Source organism: Danio rerio, chromosome 4, assembly GCF_049306965.1.
Source record: "Danio rerio strain Tuebingen ecotype United States chromosome 4, GRCz12tu, whole genome shotgun sequence".
Taxonomy (NCBI): domain Eukaryota; kingdom Metazoa; phylum Chordata; class Actinopteri; order Cypriniformes; family Danionidae; genus Danio; species Danio rerio.
In genome coordinates, this window is record NC_133179.1 from 38,055,220 (window position 1) to 38,075,415 (window position 20,196).

At 40.8% G+C, this 20,196-nt stretch overlaps 2 protein-coding genes and 11 non-coding genes across 13 annotated transcripts in view; all 13 read right to left on the reverse strand.

Annotated features, from left to right (window-relative positions):
- LOC137491248 (uncharacterized) overlaps window positions 1-20,196 on the reverse strand; it is a 697,259-nt gene that overhangs the window by 537,306 nt on the left and 139,757 nt on the right. The window lies entirely within an intron of this gene.
- The window catches only part of LOC108182277 (uncharacterized), a 257,835-nt gene that overhangs the window by 121,253 nt on the left and 116,386 nt on the right, over window positions 1-20,196 (reverse strand). The window lies entirely within an intron of this gene.
- Window positions 10,460-10,532, reverse strand: trnak-cuu (transfer RNA lysine (anticodon CUU)). The gene has a single exon. It is a non-coding gene; the product is annotated as a tRNA-Lys (tRNA).
- trnan-guu (transfer RNA asparagine (anticodon GUU)) lies at window positions 10,702-10,775 on the reverse strand. The gene has a single exon. It is a non-coding gene; the product is annotated as a tRNA-Asn (tRNA).
- On the reverse strand, window positions 12,566-12,638 carry trnak-cuu (transfer RNA lysine (anticodon CUU)). Its single transcript has one exon. It is a non-coding gene; the product is annotated as a tRNA-Lys (tRNA).
- Window positions 12,808-12,881, reverse strand: trnan-guu (transfer RNA asparagine (anticodon GUU)). Its single transcript has one exon. It is a non-coding gene; the product is annotated as a tRNA-Asn (tRNA).
- trnak-cuu (transfer RNA lysine (anticodon CUU)) lies at window positions 14,257-14,329 on the reverse strand. Its single transcript has one exon. It is a non-coding gene; the product is annotated as a tRNA-Lys (tRNA).
- On the reverse strand, window positions 15,702-15,774 carry trnak-cuu (transfer RNA lysine (anticodon CUU)). The gene has a single exon. It is a non-coding gene; the product is annotated as a tRNA-Lys (tRNA).
- Window positions 15,944-16,017, reverse strand: trnan-guu (transfer RNA asparagine (anticodon GUU)). Its single transcript has one exon. It is a non-coding gene; the product is annotated as a tRNA-Asn (tRNA).
- On the reverse strand, window positions 16,368-16,441 carry trnan-guu (transfer RNA asparagine (anticodon GUU)). Its single transcript has one exon. It is a non-coding gene; the product is annotated as a tRNA-Asn (tRNA).
- Window positions 19,092-19,164, reverse strand: trnak-cuu (transfer RNA lysine (anticodon CUU)). The gene has a single exon. It is a non-coding gene; the product is annotated as a tRNA-Lys (tRNA).
- Window positions 19,516-19,588, reverse strand: trnak-cuu (transfer RNA lysine (anticodon CUU)). The gene has a single exon. It is a non-coding gene; the product is annotated as a tRNA-Lys (tRNA).
- Window positions 19,758-19,831, reverse strand: trnan-guu (transfer RNA asparagine (anticodon GUU)). Its single transcript has one exon. It is a non-coding gene; the product is annotated as a tRNA-Asn (tRNA).

Consider the following 20,196-nt stretch of genomic DNA (forward strand, 5'->3'; position numbering starts at 1 on the left):
TATTATGAGATTTTAAATACAGTATGTCGAGACCAGTTGTAATTTCCATATGTTGCCATATATCATGCCATATATCAGCTTTCTATATGGGGAATTGCAGTGAGAAAAAAATGACAGTAAACCTACATTATGATGGAATGAGAATTAGCCACTAAATCAAAAAGTTACGAATTGCCATGAGATTGCGTTGGAATAAACTTAGTTTAGTGTATCCACTGTCTGTACTGTTCCCTCTACACTTATGTATAAACCATTATGAAACCTGTATCATATATTTTAAACAAAAATGACTGTAAAAGATTGTTTATTGTAACAATGTGCATCTTGTGTGCTGGTGATCTAAAGTTTGTTCCTGTAGTATTTGTATGATAACAGGATTATGTGAACCAATGATCCTTCAAATGCAAGACTTCTTAAAGGAAATAAATGCAGCATGCAGAGTATTGAACACTGGAGAGTCTGTGTTTAAAGTAGTGAATGTTTCGAGTTTTGAAAATTGATAACAGGGTTCTGAAATTTGTGGCAAAACAAATGAAAAAAAACTGTAATCTGGGGTTGCCACAGTGGAATGAACCACCAACTTATCCAGCGTATGTTTTACATAGCAGATGCCCTTCCAACAACAACCCATCACTGGGAAGCACACTCACTTATTCAGAGACTCATACACTACAGTCAATTTTATCATGCTCAATTCACCTGTACTTCTTGCTGTGAGATAAGGTGCAACCCACTAGCATCACCCATTAGCAGGGCTCGAAATTAACCTTTTTGCTTGGTAGCACCGGTACTTATAACTTTAAAAATGTAGGCGCATCAGCAAAAATGTAGTCGCACCCACCAATTATAAGCATCATTACTACAAGTTTTATACAAACATATTAATTGCATTTGAAATCAACAGTATAAATGCAAGCGTGAGGAAAATATGTCTCGTCCCATCATCTCAAGAAAATACATTTTATAACATAACTGAGTGTCCAAAAGATACACAGAGCGCCCACCGGCCCTGCACGCACTGCTTGACATGAATAAATCTGTTAACGATATAACTGTGCTGTTCTCACGGGTGCTGTCTGATACTGCACTGATGCTTTTAACATGTACTGCACCTTATTATATGCATACGTCATGTTAATAGCAATACCGGTCTTTTCATGAGTAGCGATATTGGTTTAAACAGTGTAGGCCCGTTTGCGATGTCCGTTTAACTGAGTGATTGACAGCTGATATTTCAGTGCTAGAGCAGTGGGCCAATAAGAAGAGCGCGAAGGCGGGGCAAGGATTACGGACTTGGCTTTGTTTACTGCAGCAAGTTGACATGACAACTGTTTTAAACCATTCCTGAGCACTGCGTTTCCCGTTTCAAGCACAGAGATGCATTCAGCATGAATGTCTCCCGAATTCGCGCATGTGGTGAACATTTTGCAAAGTAAAACTGTCGCACACAACACATTCTTGCACTTGCACAAATGCTCCCAAATTTATTTTGAGGTCGCATAGATAAAATTTCGGGCACATATGTGAGCAAAATGGTCGCAATTTCGAGCCCTGCCATACTAGTGTCTTTTTTCATGTTACTTGTGCTTATTTTTCAGATATCTTTTAAATTAAATACTTGTGCTATTAATTAAATACTAGAGTTTTCAAAATATACAAGTGCTTACTCATTAGACACTGGTTTATTTTATTAGATACTAGTACTTATTCATTAGATAGTACTTATTAAATATATAGTTTTTATTTATTAGATACTAGTACTAATTTTAATAGTTACTAGTAACTATTCTGTTGTTTAGGTCTTGTTTTTGGTCTAAAACATTAGACTATGTTTACACAAAGATGGGGTAGACTCCACACTACAGGACAGGTTTCAACACACAGACTGGGGTATGTTTGCTTCCCAGGCCACACATGGCTTTCACACAGACATTGACAGTTACACTTCCTCTGTTCTGGAATATATCAACACCACCATAGACAGTGTTACAACCCAGAAACAGATCACTACATACCCGAATCAGAAGCCATAAATAAACAAGGAGGTGCTCCTCCTGCTGAAAGCACGCAACACTGCCTTCAGATCAGGCGATGCACAGGCCTACAGCACTTCCAGGGCTAATCTGACGAGGGGCATCAAAAAGGCCAAGCACTGTTACAAGCTAAAGCTAGAGGAGCACTTTTCCAACTCTGATCATTGGCGCACGTGGCAGGGCATCCAGGCCATCACCAACTACACACCCAGCCAGTCCACACCCACAGACGTCTCCTTCCTGAACGAGCTAAATGACTTTTATGCCTGCTTTGAAAGAGACAATAAAAAACCCTACATCAGGATCACTTCCTCCACCGACCACTCACCTATCACACTCACCTCCTCAGAAGTACACAACGCACTGAGTCGGATCAATGTGCGTAAGGCTGCTGGACCAGACGGTATTCCTGGGCAAGTCTTCAAAGCATGTGCAGAACAGCTCGCTGGGGTATTCACAGACATTTTCAACCTGTCGCTTAACCTAGCAGCTGTGCCAACATGGTTTAAAACCACCTCTATTGTGCCAGTGCCCAAACACTCCAGCCCAACATGCCTGAATGACTACCGCCCTGTAGTACTCACACCCATCATCATGAAGTGCTTCGAGCGGTTGGTCCTGGCACATCTAAAAGACTCTTGAAGTGGATTTTATACTCTTTAAAGTGTGAAGTTAATCTATATATTCAAATTATATGTGTATAATCTGCTTGTAGATTTACCTACCATTAAAACAATTAAAGTGTTATGTAAGGGGAAAGGGCCTGAGGAAACCACTAAGGGTCACGAGAAGTGGATGAGAAGAGAGCGGGAGAAAGCCTGAGTAAGCAACTAAGGTGTCTCAGGAAATGGATAAGAATAGAGCAACACATGTGTAAACAAAGACGTATAGATGGATAAGATATATAGTTACCAGGTTTGGGTCAGGGGTTAACCTAGGTGAAATTTGTGTGACATATGTAGAAATAAGGGAAAAACTGATGACAGAGGTGGAATTTGGGGTCAAGGGTTAAAGTAGGAGGGATCTTGTGTAACATATGGAGAACAAAGAAAAAAACTGGTGTAGAAGACTATTTAAACAGGCTATAATTTGAGTGAGACAGAATTTTTCAGACAGAGATGCTACTGGGGGTCTCCTGAAAGTTCTCCTTTGTTGTCGACAATAAAGTATATTCTTCTGATATTCATAACCTCCAGACTGAGTTTGATTTAGTAAGAGAAAAACCAAGAAAATCACTACATTTGGCGTCCCTCTGGGTGGGCTGGAAAGGAGCAGGACTGGTGTTACTGTGCATGCTGGACTGGAGAGAAAACACAAATATGTGGCCACAATAAAAAACGGTAAGCGACTTTTTGCTTATTAGTTTGTGTTTTTTCTGTCAGGACCTGCTTGTACAGGTAAATACACTTGAACTGTTTCTCTAGCTTTAAAGAATTAAAAGTAAATGTAAAAAAGATATTAAAGAAAAAAGGGGTTTTGAATAACAGAAGAAAAAGAGTAATTTGCATGCAAATGATCTGTGTTTTCCTAAGAGGGCCTTGATGGATAGGATAAACATTAACTAGTAACTGTTACTCAGATTTGGGAAATTATTAATGATATAAGATATGCATAGAGCATTTATAGGTTTTAAGAGAGAGTCTTCAATGTGTGGTGACAGTTAAGAGATTAAAGCAGAGTAAGGTATGCAAATGATCTGTGTTTTCCTAAGTGGGCCTTGATGGATAGGATAAACATTAACTAGTAACTGTTACCCAGATTTGGGAAATTAATAATGATGTAAGAAATGCATAGAGCATTTATAAGTTTTAAGAGAGAGTCCTTAATGTGTGGTAACAGTTAAGAGATTAAAGCAGATTAAAGTAGAGAGATGCGCGCTAAGACCTACGATACCGCTTTGTTTGAGGAGATAAACAAAGGGCTGCATGGGTAGGCGAAAGCCTGTGGTTACCGCTCTAAGGTTAGAGGGCTGCTCGGACAGGTCACTCAAGAGGAGTGTAGTGTAGAGTATTTATTTAATTGAAGTGTTTGTGTATTTGCTGCTTCAGATTGTGGCAAAATAGTCCACATTGGTGGGCAGAGAAGACTGCCTTCCTCCTCCTTGAATGGAATGAGGATGGGGGATGCAGCTCCTGTTACACTGAGTGGAGGAGAGGAGTGAATGAGAAGAGGAAAAGTAATAAGATTAGAAGTGTGAATGTGTTTAAAAGTATGTTTTCAATAAGGAGTAGGTTAAAATAATGATTATAGTATATTATAATATAAAAGGAGGGCTGCATATGTGTGGTGTGATTTAAAGAACAATAGGAATAGTGATTGATGCAGTTTAAGAGAAGAGATTATGATATAAAGAGAGGAGTCTCTTAAATCAAAACTAATGGAACATGTTGCATTTGAAAGACACAGAGTAAAAAGCAGAAGAATATAATAGTTAAACATTTTTCTGAAATTATCTTTGTGTTTTAAGTTTGAATATGTTAAAAAAAGAACAATAGGCAGAGTAAACTTAAACTCCTGACATAGCAATGAGTGAAAGACAGTCTGCTCCAGGATGGGGGTAAGAGAGAGATTTATGGTGTCCATGTGTGAACAATAGAGTGCCTATTTACAGCACTAGGGAAACAGAGAAGAGGAGAGTTAATGAGAGGAGATCAAACTATAGATAAAATAATGACATAGACTTTAACATAATTTGGATAGAATATAAGTTATTAATGAATAGACAAATTATAAAGTAGTATAGTAAGATAAATGAAATGAGAAAGTACTAATAATAGAGTTATATTATATAGAAAAGAGTTTGAAACTTTACTAATGAAAAAGAATAAATGAAGCCATAGTGATCAATATATATAGAGACAAAGAAAGTATGGAGTAAAAGAATGTATTAAATAAACAAATAGATTTACTAAATAAATATGAATGAATAACATATAAGTTAGGTCTTTGATTGAGAATAAAATAGAAAAAAAATAAGTTCACTGTTTCATAGATAAAATTAGATGTTTAAAATATGCTTACAATATAGGTACAGTGAACAGATAAGATAAAAAATAAAAAAGCAGTAACATTTTGAAGAAAGAATTAACTTTAGAGAATTTGATTGGATTTAAGGGAAAAAATGTTTTGTCATCTTTCTCAAAGTCAGCTATATCATTTATTTGTAGTAAAGTACAGTGATTCAGATGAAAATCATAGAAGCTAGGTAAATGTTAAAGAATGTTTTAGAGTGAGTTTAAAAGATTAATACATGTAAAAGTTTATGCAGTAAGAAGCTAAATTGATAATTATGCATTGCACTTCAAAAATGAAAAATGCTTTTAGTAAATAAATAGGTGAATTTAATTAATAATATGAACCCTGAGCTATAGCAGTAATGATTTTGAATGGTTATATCAGATATTGGGCCACCATGTAATACTACTGAATTAAAACAAGTATGGAAAAACAGATATGGAAATAAAAAATGCAATACTAAAATACGTGGCAGAGAAAATAAAAGATAAGATAATGACAAATGGCAAACAGAAGAAACATTTAATGCAAGCAGTGAGAAAATAGAAACTGAGTATGGAAAATGTTAGGGAAAGTAAAATTCGATGTAAAAATGACTGGTTAGTAAAGGAACACTAGCATAGATGAGGAGAAATGTAAAGTAAAGCATAATATGGAGCTAAAGAAAATAATTAGAATAACACTAAAGAAATAGAAAATTAAACATATTTACATATGATAAAATGATTATGAATTAGAGAAAAATAAACTGTTAAAACCGTAAAGAGGAAAAATAGATGAGAGGAGTCTCCATTTGATGGAAAAAAATGGGAAAGAAGGAAAGACTTTTATAGGTCATGAGCTAAATTCCAAATATTAATTAAGAGGACAAAGGGATGGACTTTGGGGGACTGTGGTCTCTTATCTACTAGACATCTCTGAGTGCACTGGCAAATGGAAAAGGTGTTTGAAAAACACAATGGACAAACTGTTGGCTGTGGACATTTGTGAAAGCAGTGAGGCAGACACTGCATGCCCAGGAATTACTGAGGACTGGAAAGGCTATTTATGTTCAGAGACACTAAAAAGAGGCAAACAAGCTAATGATGAACTGATCAAAGAGAAAAAGCGCTCCACCAGAACTTTACATCAGCTCAACAAAAGAAAAGAAGCCAGCACTAAGAGAGAAGGGGGAAACACTGTGCCCTGATATGGACACCACAGAAAAGACTACACCAATCTATGAACCAGTTGTCTTCTCAGGGTGTGAGGAGGGGGAGTCTGGCAGTCCATCTCAAAGCAGTCGACCTATAGTCCAAATTGAGTACAATGTGACCACTCAGAGGGCAAAATAAGAGCAAAAGTGTAGCTACCCATTCTTGTATCAAATCAGACTCCTGTCAATATGATAAAAAGAAAAGTATCATGTAAACTGTAAGAAAAGTCTTAGATGATAATGTATGATGAAACTTTAAATGTGTAATGTTGAAATGATAAATTATGAAGAATGTTAAATTATTTTGGTTCATTTTCATAGGTTAATTCAGAGATTATTGAACATAGGAGGACAAATTATAATGCACGGTGGTGACTAATAAAAGAAAAAGAGACAGCTTTTATAACACAAAAAATAATTTGGGTTAGAAGTTGATGGAATTAAATATTTAAGTTAAAAATTAGGGAAAACTTATTTTGAGTAAACTAAACCAAGATTTGAGAGAAAAATTATGTCAGAGATTAAGACAGAAAAGTGATTTATATTTGAAGGGAATGAAAAAAAAAAAGTGAAATGAACTCACAGTACTGAATAGGTCAAAAAAGAACAATTCTAAATGTACTAAAAGAATATTTGAAAGAGAAAAGTGTTTAAAAACAGAAAATAGGTTGTTTTACATATGTGAAGAAATAATTAAAAGCAAAAAGGATTAAGGACTAAAGATGAATAATCAGATCAGATAGAGAGGAACCTATAAAGAAATCCAGTGATTTTTCAGTCAACTGGTAGAAAATTACAACAAAAAATGTATGTACAAACAGTGTGATGTGAAAGCAGGAAGGAATTGGAGCTGAAAATGCTGAAAAGTGAAAAATGCTAATTAATATAAAATGCAAAATAAATAGCTCAGAAATAAGAAATTACTTAGGTGTCAAGTTTTAATAATGATTAACAGTTCAGGACATTAAGGGAAAACAAAATTAGCCAGCATAGGGAGGATTAATAAAAAATTAAACCAGATGCAGGTCTGTTATATGCTGGAATAGGCATTGTTGAAACTTTTGAGAACATAGCAATATTAGAAACATTTAAATATGTTATGGCATTTCTAATTTGGTTGTGATTGTGTAGGTAACTAATAAAATGGATTTTATTTTAATTTGATTAAAATTTAATTTTTGATGATGGCATTAGTCAAAACAGGCAAAACTAGATGTTGTAAAATTTATGATTTAAGAACAGTCAGTGATAGAGAATTTCTTAGCAGAGGTCCTAACACGCACTGTACTTAAATTTTTTGTTTAGATGCCAAATATTTTAAAGTAATTGATTTCTGTTCAGTTAATTATCAGAGGAGGGTAGACACTTGGTTACACTTAAGGTAAAAAAGACGTGTAGAATTTAGTTATCTGCAGGTACATCTAGTTCAAGCTAAGTAAAAGACATAAATAACATTTTTTAGGGATGACAGGTTTAGTGTTAACAAGATTCTGTATCTAGTCCAGATGCAATAATAACTGATAAGCTGATAAATAAGAAATTGATTTGACATTAAAGAAAATAGGGTAGCAGGTCTAACACTAGTATAGAGTCACAACCTCAATTAGATGATAGTGGAAATTAAACAACATACTAGTATCTATGAACAATATATGTAGCATTAGAGGTGAACGAAAAAGACAAATAAGATTTATGTAATACATACAAAGAACAGATTGTTGAGGCAACAGCATTTTAATAGATTGGCATTTGAGATGTACATGGTTTGAATCAAGGGTGAAATGGTAAAGAAAATTGAGCACCAAGGATAATGATCGCCTTTTTGAATGCAGTGATTAGTGAATTGTTGTCCACATGTGACATTTGTGCAAAGTAGAATGTGAGTAAAAGATCAGCAATAGGCTTAAGGGGATATTCAAGAACTTGATTGTGGATGTTGTGAAATGATAAAATTAGCTTAGGGCAAGAGATACAAACTTTTGGGCATGACAGTTTTGGTAGATGAGTGAAGGTAATTCCATCAGCAGAACAGGGAAGAAGGAACAGTTATTACATTTAAGACAAGAGAAGTCTCAGATTTGGAATAACCTCTGAAGAAAGTTCAAATAATGTGTCTGCATTTAAAAACAAATTAAAGTAATTAAAGTCAATTAAAGTGAATAAAGGTAATTAAGTAGATAAATAAGTGGATATATAATTCAGTGAATAGATAAATAAATGAATTGATAAAGTATTGGAAATAAAGAAAATTGAGAAATTACACATAATTGTAAGGAATGATTGAAAGAGCTAAAGATGATTCATCAAGGCCTAGTTTAACAAACTATGTTAAAATGATAAACTCAACTGGATTGATTTGTTACCTTTTGCATTAATAAGTGATTGCATGAAAACTGACAGAAACAAGCAACTAACATTGCATGAAATACTATTGGGTCGACCCTTGCATGTAATCTTGTATTTAACCTTGTGGAATGTTTGGAGAACATTTCTAATGCATTGGAAAGAAGTTTGGTCTTTTATGAGGAAACTAACTGTCATGTGCAAAGCGATATCTGTACAGGAAACCAAAAAAGACCAGAAGCAGGAGATTAATCCGGTGATCGAGTATATCTGAGGTGTTCTGGAGAGAGTGGAGTGTAATCAGGAGAAATGGACCTTATGCCAAGGTTACCAAAGGGGATGCCATCAACTGGATACCATCGGGACCACAGCACAAGACAGCCAAAGGAAAAAGCTCCAACAAGAGAAAGTTAACGGGAAACAGAGGAGGCAGAAAATCCCAAAGCTCAAACCAACGAATTGCAAAGTGTGGCAGAAGCAGTTCATCAGAACAGTTAAAAGAGTAATTCTGATTATATACCTGAGTGAGAAATACAGAAGGTGCCACAAATTCAAGTGATGATAATCACTACAACTTCAGGTTATAGACTCTCAACATAAAGTCTCTATCAACACTTTTAAGGCCAGAACGAAAAAAGAATGCTCGCAAGTATGTGCCAGATTTAGATTCAAAAAGATGAACTAGTGCTAAAAATTTTTATAGTTTAGAAGAAGAGGATGATGAAGAGGATCCATGCCTTGGGTGTTAAGTGCTAGACAACCTCTACCCCAAAACGGCGGCTCTCTACAATACGCAAAGTATCTGGGCTGAAGATCAACGTACTCTACGGATTATGTGTGTGGATGTTAGATTAGAATATTATGTTATGACCATATATTATGAAATTGTGCATGTGGATTTTTATTTTTTGTAGTGTTTTAGTTTTATTCTTTACTGTATGTTAGATAATCATGACCCCCAGAAGCAAATGTATAACCATTTGTATGCTTAAAATATTACTTTTTATGATAACAAAATAGAATCAAGTCTTTTACTATGTTCTTGTCAAATCAGGACATAGATGTTTGGTTTGATTCTATTCCAAAGTGCAATTACATGATCTGGTCATTTGTAATAATACTGTGACATATATTTGTCATTAGGTAATATGGCTAAGGGCTAGATCATGGAGTTGCACTATGGGCCAAAAGCAAGAAGATTAAGACTTGAAGTCTTAAGAGGAGGGATTATATGAAGTGGATTTTATACTCTTTAAAGTGTGAAGTTAATATATGTATTCAAATTGTATGTGTATAATCTGCTTGTAGACTTGCATACCCATTAGAAGAATTACCATATCACAAGAAATCGATAAGTTATATAGTTACCAGGTTTGGGTCAGGGGTTAACCTAGGTGGAAATTGAGGTCAGCGGTTAACCTAAGTGGAATTTGTGTGATATATGTAGAACTAAGACAAAAACAGATGACAGGGATGGAATTTGGGGTCAAGGGTTAAACTAGGAGGGATCTTGTGTAATATATGGAGAACAAAGGAAAACAACGGATGTAAAAGGGTATTTAAGTAAGGCCAGAAGATGAGTGAGTTAGAATTTTTCAGACAGAGATGCTACTGGGGGTCTCCTGAAAGTTCTCCTTTGTTGTTGACAATAAAGTATATTCTTCTGATATTCATAACCTCCTGACTGAGTTTGATTTAGTAAGAGAAAAACCAAGACACCACTACATTAACAGCCGAACGCGCTAACTGATTGCGCCACAGAGACTTAGGGAAAGATCACCTACAGTGGTAGAAAGGCGTAACTTTGTCTCAAAAGGTCTGCTATATGAACCCTAATGTAAGTTTGTTGAGAGAGAGAGAAAATTAAGAGGAACACCCAACGTGGGGCTCGAACCCACGACCCTGAGATTAAGAGTCTCATGCTCTACCGACTGAGCTAGCCGGGCTAATGAGAAGCTCTTTCAAGAGCTAGACACCGTTTACAGTAATACCTTCCCTACCTGTGACAATCTTCTGCTAAATCCTGATTTCATCTTGTAACGCTGGACAGAATGTGGCCCTGGATATATGCCCAGTGCACGTGTTAGCATTTGCAAGGCAGCAAAATGCCTAATTCGTCCCTGGGTGGGCTTGAACCACCAACCTTTCAGTTAACAGCCGAATGCGCTAACCAATTGCGCCACAGAGACTTAGGGGAAGATCACCTACAGTGGTAGAAAGGCGTAACTTTGTCTCAAAAGGTCTGCTATATGAACCCTAATGTAAGTTTGTTGAGAGAGAGAGAAAAGTAACAGGAACGCCCAACGTGGGGCTCGAATCCACGACCCTGAGATTAAGAGTCTCATGCTCTACCAACTAAACTAGCCGAGCTGATGAGGAGCCCTTTCAAGAGCTAGACACCCTTTACAGTAATACCTTCCCTACCCGTGACAATCTTCTGCTAAATCCTGATTTCATCTTGTAACGCTGGACATAATGTGGCCCAGGATATATGCCCAGCCACGGTTTAGAAGTTGCAAGGCAGCAAAATGCCTAATTCATCCCTGGGTGGGCTTGAACCACCAACCGATCAGTTAACAGCCAAACGCGCTAACCTATTGTGCCACAGAGACTTAGTAAGAGGTCACCTACAGTGGTAGAAAGGCAGAACTTTGTTTCAAAAGGTGTGCTACATAAACCCTAATGAAAGTTTGCTGAGAGAGAGAGGCAACAGAAACACTCAACGTGGGGCTCGAGCCCACGACCTTGAGATTAAGAGTCTCATGCTTTACCGACTAAACTAGCCGAGCTGATGAGGAGCCCTTTCAAGAGATAGACACCGTTTACAGTAGTACCTTCCCTACCTGTGACAATCTTCTGCTAAATCCTGATTTCATCTTGTAACGCTGGACATAATGTGGCCCAGGATATATGCCCAGCCACGGTTTAGAAGTTGCAAGGCAGCAAAATGCCTAATTCATCCCTGGGTGGGCTTGAACCACCAACCGATCAGTTAACAGCCAAACGCGCTAACCTATTGTGCCACAGAGACTTAGTAAGAGGTCACCTACAGTGGTAGAAAGGCAGAACTTTGTTTCAAAAGGTGTGCTACATAAACCCTAATGAAAGTTTGCTGAGAGAGAGAGGCAACAGAAACACTCAACGTGGGGCTCGAGCCCACGACCTTGAGATTAAGAGTCTCATGCTTTACCGACTAAACTAGCCGAGCTGATGAGGAGCCCTTTCAAGAGCTAGACACCGTTTACAGTAGTACCTTCCCTACCTGTGACAATCTTCTGCTAAATCCTGATTTCATCTTGTAAAGCTGGACAGAATGTGGCCCAGGATATATGCCCAGTGCACGTGTTAGCAGTTGCAAGGCAGCAAAATGCCTAATTCATCCCTGGGTGTGCTTGAACCACCAACCTTTCAGTTAACAGCCGAAAGCACTAACTGATTGTGCCACAGAGACTTAGTAAGACGTCACCTACAGTGTTAGAAAGGCAGAACTTTGTTTCAAAAGGTGTGCTACATAAACCCTAATGAAAGTTTGCTGAGAGAGAGAGGCAACAGAAACACTCAACGTGGTGCTCGAGCCCACGACCTTGAGATTAAGAGTCTCATGCTTTACCGACTAAACTAGCCGAGCTGATGAGGAGCCCTTTCAAGAGCTAGACACCGTTTACAGTAATACCTTCCCTACCTGTGACAATCTTCTGCTAAATCCTGATTTCATCTTGTAAAGCTGGACAGAATGTGGCCCAGGATATATGCCCAGTGCACGTGTTAGCAGTTGCAAGGCAGCAAAATGCCTAATTCATCCCTGGGTGTGCTTGAACCACCAACCTTTCAGTTAACAGCCGAAAGCACTAACTGATTGCGCCACAGAGACTTAGCGAAAGATCACCTACAGTGGTAGAAAGGCAGAACTTTGTCTCAAAAGGTCTGCTATATGAACCCTAATGTAAGTTTGTTGAGAGAGAGAGAAAAGTAAGAGGAACGCCCAACGTGGGGCTCGAACCCACGACCCTGACATTAAGAGTCTCATGCTCTACCGACTGAGCTAGCCAGGCTGATGAGAAGCTCTTTCAAGAGCTAGACACCGTTTACAGTAATACCTTCCCTACCTGTGACAATGTTCTGCTAAATCCTGATTTCATCTTGTAATGCTGGACAGAATGTGGCCCTGGATATATGCCCAGTGCACGTGTTAGCAGTTGCAAGGCTGCAAAATGCCTAATTCGTCCCTGGGTGGGCTTGAACCACCAACCTTTCAGTTAACAGCCGAACGCGCTAACCAATTGCGCCACAGAGACTTAGGGAAAGATCACCTACAGTGGTAGAAAGGCGTAACTTTGTCTCAAAAGGTCTGCTATATGAACCCTAATGTAAGTTTGTTGAGAGAGAGAGAAAAGTAAGAGGAACACCCAACGTGGGGCTCGAACCTACGACCCTGAGATTAAGAATCTCATGCGCTACCGACTGAGCTAGCCGGGCTGATGAGATGCTCTTTCAGGAGCTAGACAACGTTTACAGTAATACCTTCCCTACCTGTGACAATCTTCTGCTAAATCCTGATTTCATCTTGTAATGCTGGACAGAATGTGGCCCTGGATATATGCCCAGTGCACGTGTTAGCAGTTGCAAGGCAGCAAAATGCCTAATTCATCCCTGGGGGGGCTTGAACCACCAACCTATCAGTTAACAGCCAAACGCGCTAACCTATTGTGCCTCAGAGACTTGGGGAAAGGTCAACGACAGTGGTGAAAGGCGGAACTTTGTCTCAAAAGGTCTGCTATATGAACCCTAATGTAAGTTTGCTGAGAGAGAGAAAAAAGTAACAGGAGCACCAAGCGTTGGGCTCGAACCCACAACCCTGAGATTAAGAGTCTCATGCTCTACCGAATGAGCTAACCGGGCTGATGTGGAGCTCTTTCAAGAGCTAGACACTGTTTTCAGTAATACCTTCCCTACCCGTGACAATCTTCTGCTAAATCCTGATTTCATCTTGTAAAGCTGGACAGAATGTGGCCCAGGATATATGCCCAGTGCACGTGTTAGTAGTTGCAAGGCAGCAAAATGCCTAATTCATCCCTGGGTGTGCTTGAACCACCAACCTTTCAGTTAACAGCCGAAAGCACTAACTGATTGTGCCACAGAGACTTAGTAAGAGGTCACCTACAGTGGTAGAAAGGCAGAACTTTGTTTCAAAAGGTGTGCTACATAAACCCTAATGAAAGTTTGCTGAGAGAGAGAGGCAACAGAAACACTCAACGTGGGGCTCGAGCCCACGACCTTGAGATTAAGAGTCTCATGCTTTACCGACTAAACTAGCCGAGCTGATGAGGAGCCCTTTCAAGAGCTAGACACCGTTTACAGTAATACCTTCCCTACCTGTGACAATCTTCTGCTAAATCCTGATTTCATCTTGTAAAGCTGGACAGAATGTGGCCCAGGATATATGCCCAGTGCACGTGTTAGCAGTTGCAAGGCAGCAAAATGCCTAATTCATCCCTGGGTGTGCTTGAACCACCAACCTTTCAGTTAACAGCCGAAAGCACTAACTGATTGCACCACAGAGACTTAGCGAAAGATCACCTACAGTGGTAGAAAGGCAGAACTTTGTCTCAAAAGGTCTGCTATATGAACCCTAATGTAAGTTTGTTGAGAGAGAGAGAAAAGTAAGAGGAACGCCCAACGTGGGGCTCGAACCCACAACCCTGAGATTAAGAGTCTCATGCTCTACCGACTGAGCTAGCCGGGCTGATGAGAAGCTCTTTCAAGAGCTAGACACCGTTTACAGTAATACCTTCCCTACCTGTGACAATCTTCTGCTAAATCCTGATTTCATCTTATCTTGTAATGCTGGACAGAATGTGGCCCTGGATATATGCCCAGTGCACGTGTTAGCAGTTGCAAGGCAGCAAAATGCCTAATTCGTCCCTGGGTGGGCTTTCAAGAGCTAGACACCGTTTACAGTAATACCTTCCCTACCTGTGACAATCTTCTGCTAAATCCTGATTTCATCTTGTAACGCTGGACAGAATGTGGCCCTGGATATATGCCCAGTGCACGTGTTAGCATTTGCAAGGCAGCAAAATGCCTAATTCGTCCCTGGGTGGGCTTGAACCACCAACCTATCAGTTAACAGCCAACGCGCTAACCTATTGTGCCACAGAGACCTGGGGAAAGGTCAACGACAGTTGTGAAAGGCGGAACTTTGTCTCAAAAGGTCTGCTATATGAACCCTAATGTAAGTTTGCTGAGAGAGAGAGAGAAAAAAGTAACAGGAACACCAAACGTGGGGCTCGAACCCACAACCCTGTGATTAAGAGTCTCATGCTCTACCGATAAGCTAACCGGGCTGATGTGGAGCTCTTTCAAGAGCTAGACACTGTTTTCGGTAATACCTTCCCTACCCGTGTCAATTTTCTGCTAAATCCTGATTTCATCTTGTAAAGCTGGACAGAATGTGGCCCAGGATACATGCCCAGTGCACGTGTTAGCAGTTGCAAGGCAGCAAAATGCCTAATTCATCCCTGGGTGTGCTTGAACCACCAACCTTTCAGTTAACAGCCGAAAGCACTAACTGATTGTGCCACAGAGACTTAGTAAGAGGTCACCTACAGTGGTAGAAAGGCAGAACTTTGTTTCAAAAGGTGTGCTACATAAACCCTAATGAAAGTTTGCTGAGAGAGAGAGGCAACAGAAACACTCAACGTGGGGCTCGAGCCCACGACCTTGAGATTAAGAGTCTCAAGCTTTACCGACTAAACTAGCCGAGCTGATGAGGAGCCCTTTCAAGAGCTAGACACCGTTTACAGTAATACCTTCCCTACCTGTGACAATCTTCTGCTAAATCCTGATTTCATCTTGTAAAGCTGGACAGAATGTGGCCCAGGATATATGCCCAGTGCACGTGTTAGCAGTTGCAAGGCAGCAAAATGCCTAATTCATCCCTGGGTGTGCTTGAACCACCAACCTTACAGTTAACAGCCGAAAGCACTAACTGATTGCGCCACAGAGACTTAGTGAAACATCACCTACAGTGGTAGAAAGGCAGAACTTTGTCTCAAAAGGTCTGCTATATGAACCCTAATGTAAGTTTGTTGAGAGAGAGAGAAAAGTAACAGGAACGCCCAAGATGGGGCTCGAACCCACGACCCTGAGATTAAGAGTCTCATGCTCTACCGACTGAGCTAGCCGGGCTGATGAGAAGCTCTTTCAAGAGCTAGACACCGTTTACAGTAATACCTTCCCCACCTGTGACAATGTTCTGCTAAATCCTGATTTCATCTTGTAATGCTGGACAGAATGTGGCCCTGGATATATGCCCAGTGCACGTGTTAGCAGTTGCAAGGCAGCAAAATGCCTAATTCGTCCCTGGGTGGGCTTGAACCACCAACCTTTCAGTTAACAGCCGAACGCGCTAACCAATTGCACCACAGAGACTTAGTGAAAGACCACCTACAGTGGTAGAAAGGCGTAACTTTGTCTCAAAAGGTCTGCTATATGAACCGTAATGTAAGTTTGTTGAGAGAGAGAGAAAAGTAAGAGGAACACCGAACGTGGGGCTCGAACCCACGACCCTGAGATTAAGAGTCTCATGCGCTACCGACTGAGCTAGCCGGGCTGATGAGATGCTCTTTCAAGAGCTAGACGCCGTTTATAGTAATACCTTCCCTACCTGTGACAATCTTCTGCTAAATCCTGATTTCATCTTGTAACGCTGGACAGAATGTGGCCCTGGATATATGCCCAGTGCACGTGTTAGCAGTTGCAAGGCAGCAAAATGCCTAATTCGTCCCTGGGTGGGCTTGAACCACCAACCTTTCAGTTAACAGCCGAACACGCTAACCAATTGCGCCACAGAGACTTAGGGAAAAATCACCTACAGTGGTAGAAAGGCGTAACTTTGTCTCAAAAGGTCTGCTATATGAACCGTAATGTAAGTTTGTTGAGAGAGAGAGAAAAGTAACAGGAACGCCCAACGTGGGGCTCGAATCCACGACCCTGAGATTAAGAGTCTCATGCTCTACCAACTAAACTAGCCGAGCTGATGAGGAGCCCTTTCAAGAGCTAGACACCCTTTACAGTAATACCTTCCCTACCCGTGACAATCTTCTGCTAAATCCTGATTTCATCTTGTAAAGCTGGACAGAATGTGGCCCAGGATATATGCCCAGTGCACGTGTTAGCAGTTGCAAGGCAGCAAAATGCCTAATTCATCCCTGGGTGTGCTTGAACCACCAACCTTTCAGTTAACAGCCGAAAGCACTAACTGATTGTGCCACAGAGACTTAGTAAGAGGTCACCTACAGTGGTAGAAAGGCAGAACTTTGTTTCAAAAGGTGTGCTACATAAACCCTAATGAAAGTTTGCTGAGAGAGAGAGAGAAAAAAGTAATAGGAACACCCAACGTGGGGCTCGAATCCACGACCCTGAGATTAAGAGTCTCATGCTCTACCAACTAAACTAGCCGAGCTGATGAGGAGCCCTTTCAAGAGCTAGACACCCTTTACAGTTATCCCTTCCCTACCCGTGACAATCTTCTGCTAATTCCTGATTTCATCTTGTAACGCTGAACATAATGTGGCCCAGGATATATGCCCAGCCACGGTTTAGAAGTTGCAAGGCAGCAAAATGCCTAATTCATCCCTGGGTGGGCTTGAACCACCAGCCTTTCAGTTAACAGCCGAAAGCACTAACTGATTGCGCCACAGAGACTTAGGGGAAGATCACCTACAGTGGTAGAAAGGCGTAACTTTGTCTCAAAAGGTCTGCTATATGAACCCTAAAGTAAGTTTGTTGAGAGAGAGAGAAAAGTAAGAGGAACACCCAACGTGGGGCTTGAACTTACGACCCTGAGATTAAGAGTCTCATGCGCTACCGACTGAGCTAGCCGGGCTGATGTGATGCTCTTTCAAGAGCTAGACACTGTTTACAGTAATACCTTCCCTACCTGTGACAATCTTCTGCTAAATCCTGATTTCATCTTGTAACGCTGGACAGAATGTGGCCCTGGATATATGCCCAGTGCACGTGTTAGCATTTGCAAGGCAGCAAAATGCCTTATTCGTCCCTGGGTGGGCTTGAACCACCAACCTATCAGTTAACAGCCAAACGCGCTAACCTATTGTGCCACAGAGACCTGGGGAAAGGTCAACGACAGTTGTGAAAGGCGGAACTTTGTCTCAAAAGGTCTGCTATATGAACCCTAATGTAAGTTTGCTGAGAGAGAGAGAGAAAAAAGTAACAGGGACACCAAACGTGGGGCTCGAGCCCACAACCCTGAGATTAAGAGTCTCATGCTCTACCGAATGAGCTAACCAGGCTGATGTGGAGCTCTTTCAAGAGCTAGACACTGTTTTCAGTAATACCTTCCCTACCCGTGACAATCTTCTGCTAAATCCTGATTTCATCTTGTAAAGCTGGACAGAATGTGGCCCAGGATATATGCCCAGTGCACGTGTTAGCAGTTGCAAGGCAGCAAAATGCCTAATTCATCCCTGGGTGTGCTTGAACCACCAACCTTTCAGTTAACAGCCGAAAGCACTAACTGATTGTGCCACAGAGACTTAGTAAGAGGTCACCTACAGTGGTAGAAAGGCAGAACTATATTTCAAAAGGTGTGCTACATAAACCCTAATGAAAGTTTGCTGAGAGAGAGAGGCAACAGAAACACTCAACGTGGGGCTCGAGCCCACGACCTTGAGATTAAGAGTCTCATGCTTTACCGACTAAACTAGCCGAGCTGATGAGGAGCCCTTGGAAGAGCTAGACACCGTTTACAGTAGTACCTTCCCTACCTGTGACAATCTTCTGCTAAATCCTGATTTCATCTTGTAAAGCTGGACAGAATGTGGCCCAGGATATATGCCCAGTGCACGTGTTAGCAGTTGCAAGGCAGCAAAATGCCTAATTCATCCCTGGGTGTGCTTGAACCACCAACCTTTCAGTTAACAGCCGAAAGCACTAACTGATTGTGCCACAGAGACTTAGTAAGACGTCACCTACAGTGTTAGAAAGGCAGAACTTTGTTTCAAAAGGTGTGCTACATAAACCCTAATGAAAGTTTGCTGAGAGAGAGAGGCAACAGAAACACTCAACGTGGGGCTCGAGCCCACGACCTTGAGATTAAGAGTCTCATGCTTTACCGACTAAACTAGCCGAGCTGATGAGGAGCCCTTTCAAGAGCTAGACACCGTTTACAGTAATACCTTCCCTACCTGTGACAATCTTCTGCTAAATCCTGATTTCATCTTGTAAAGCTGGACAGAATGTGGCCCAGGATATATGCCCAGTGCACGTGTTAGCATTTGCAAGGCAGCAAAATGCCTAATTCATCCCTGGGTGTGCTTGAACCACCAACCTTTCAGTTAACAGCCGAAAGCACTAACTGATTGCGCCACAGAGACTTAGCGAAAGATCACCTACAGTGGTAGAAAGGCAGAACTTTGTCTCAAAAGGTCTGCTATTTGAACCCTAATGTAAGTTTGTTGAGAGAGAGAGAAAAGTAAGAGGAACGCCCAACGTGGGGCTCGAACCCACGACCCTGAGATTAAGAGTCTCATGCTCTACCGACTGAGCTAGCCGGGCTGATGAGAAGCTCTTTCAAGAGCTAGACGCCGTTTACAGTAATACCTTCCCTACCTGTGACAATGTTCTGCTAAATCCTGATTTCATCTTGTAATGCTGGACAGAATGTGGCCCAGGATATATGCCCAGTGCACGTGTTAGCAGTTGCAAGGCAGCAAAATGCCTAATTCGTCCCTGGGTGGGCTTGAACCACCAACCTTTCAGTTAACAGCCGAAAGCACTAACTGATTGCGCCACAGAGACTTAGCAAAAGATCACCTACAGTGGTAGAAAGGCGTAACTTTGTCTCAAAAGGTCTGCTATATGAACCCTAATGTAAGTTTGTTGAGAGAGAGAGAAAAGTAAGAGGAACGCCCAACGTGGGGCTCGAACCCACGACCCTGAGATTAAGAGTCTCATGCTCTACCGACTGAGCTAGCCGGGCTGATGAGAACCTCTTTCAAGAGCTAGACACCGTTTACAGTAATACCTTCCCTACCTGTGACAATGTTCTGCTAAATCCTGATTTCATCTTGTAATGCTTGACAGAATGTGGCCCTGGATATATGCCCAGTGCACGTGTTAGCAGTTGCAAGGCAGCAAAATGCCTAATTCGTCCCTGGGTGGGCTTGAACCACCAACCTTTCAGTTAACAGCCGAACGCGCTAACCAATTGCGCCACAGAGACTTAGGGAAAGATCACCTACAGTGGTAGAAAGGCGTAACTTTGTCTCAAAAGGTCTGCTATATGAACCCTAATGTAAGTTTGTTGAGAGAGAGAGAAAAGTAAGAGGAACACCCAACGTGTGGGTCGAACCTACAACCCTGAGATTAAGAGTCTCATGCTCTACCGACTGAGCTAGCCGGGCTGATGAGATGCTCTTTCAAGAGCTAGACAACGTTTACAGTAATACCTTCCCTACCTGTGACAATCTTCTGCTAAATCCTGATTTCATCTTGTAATGCTGGACAGAATGTGGCCCTGGATATATGCCCAGTGCACGTGTTAGCAGTTGCAAGGCAGCAAAATGCCTAATTCATCCCTGGGTGGGC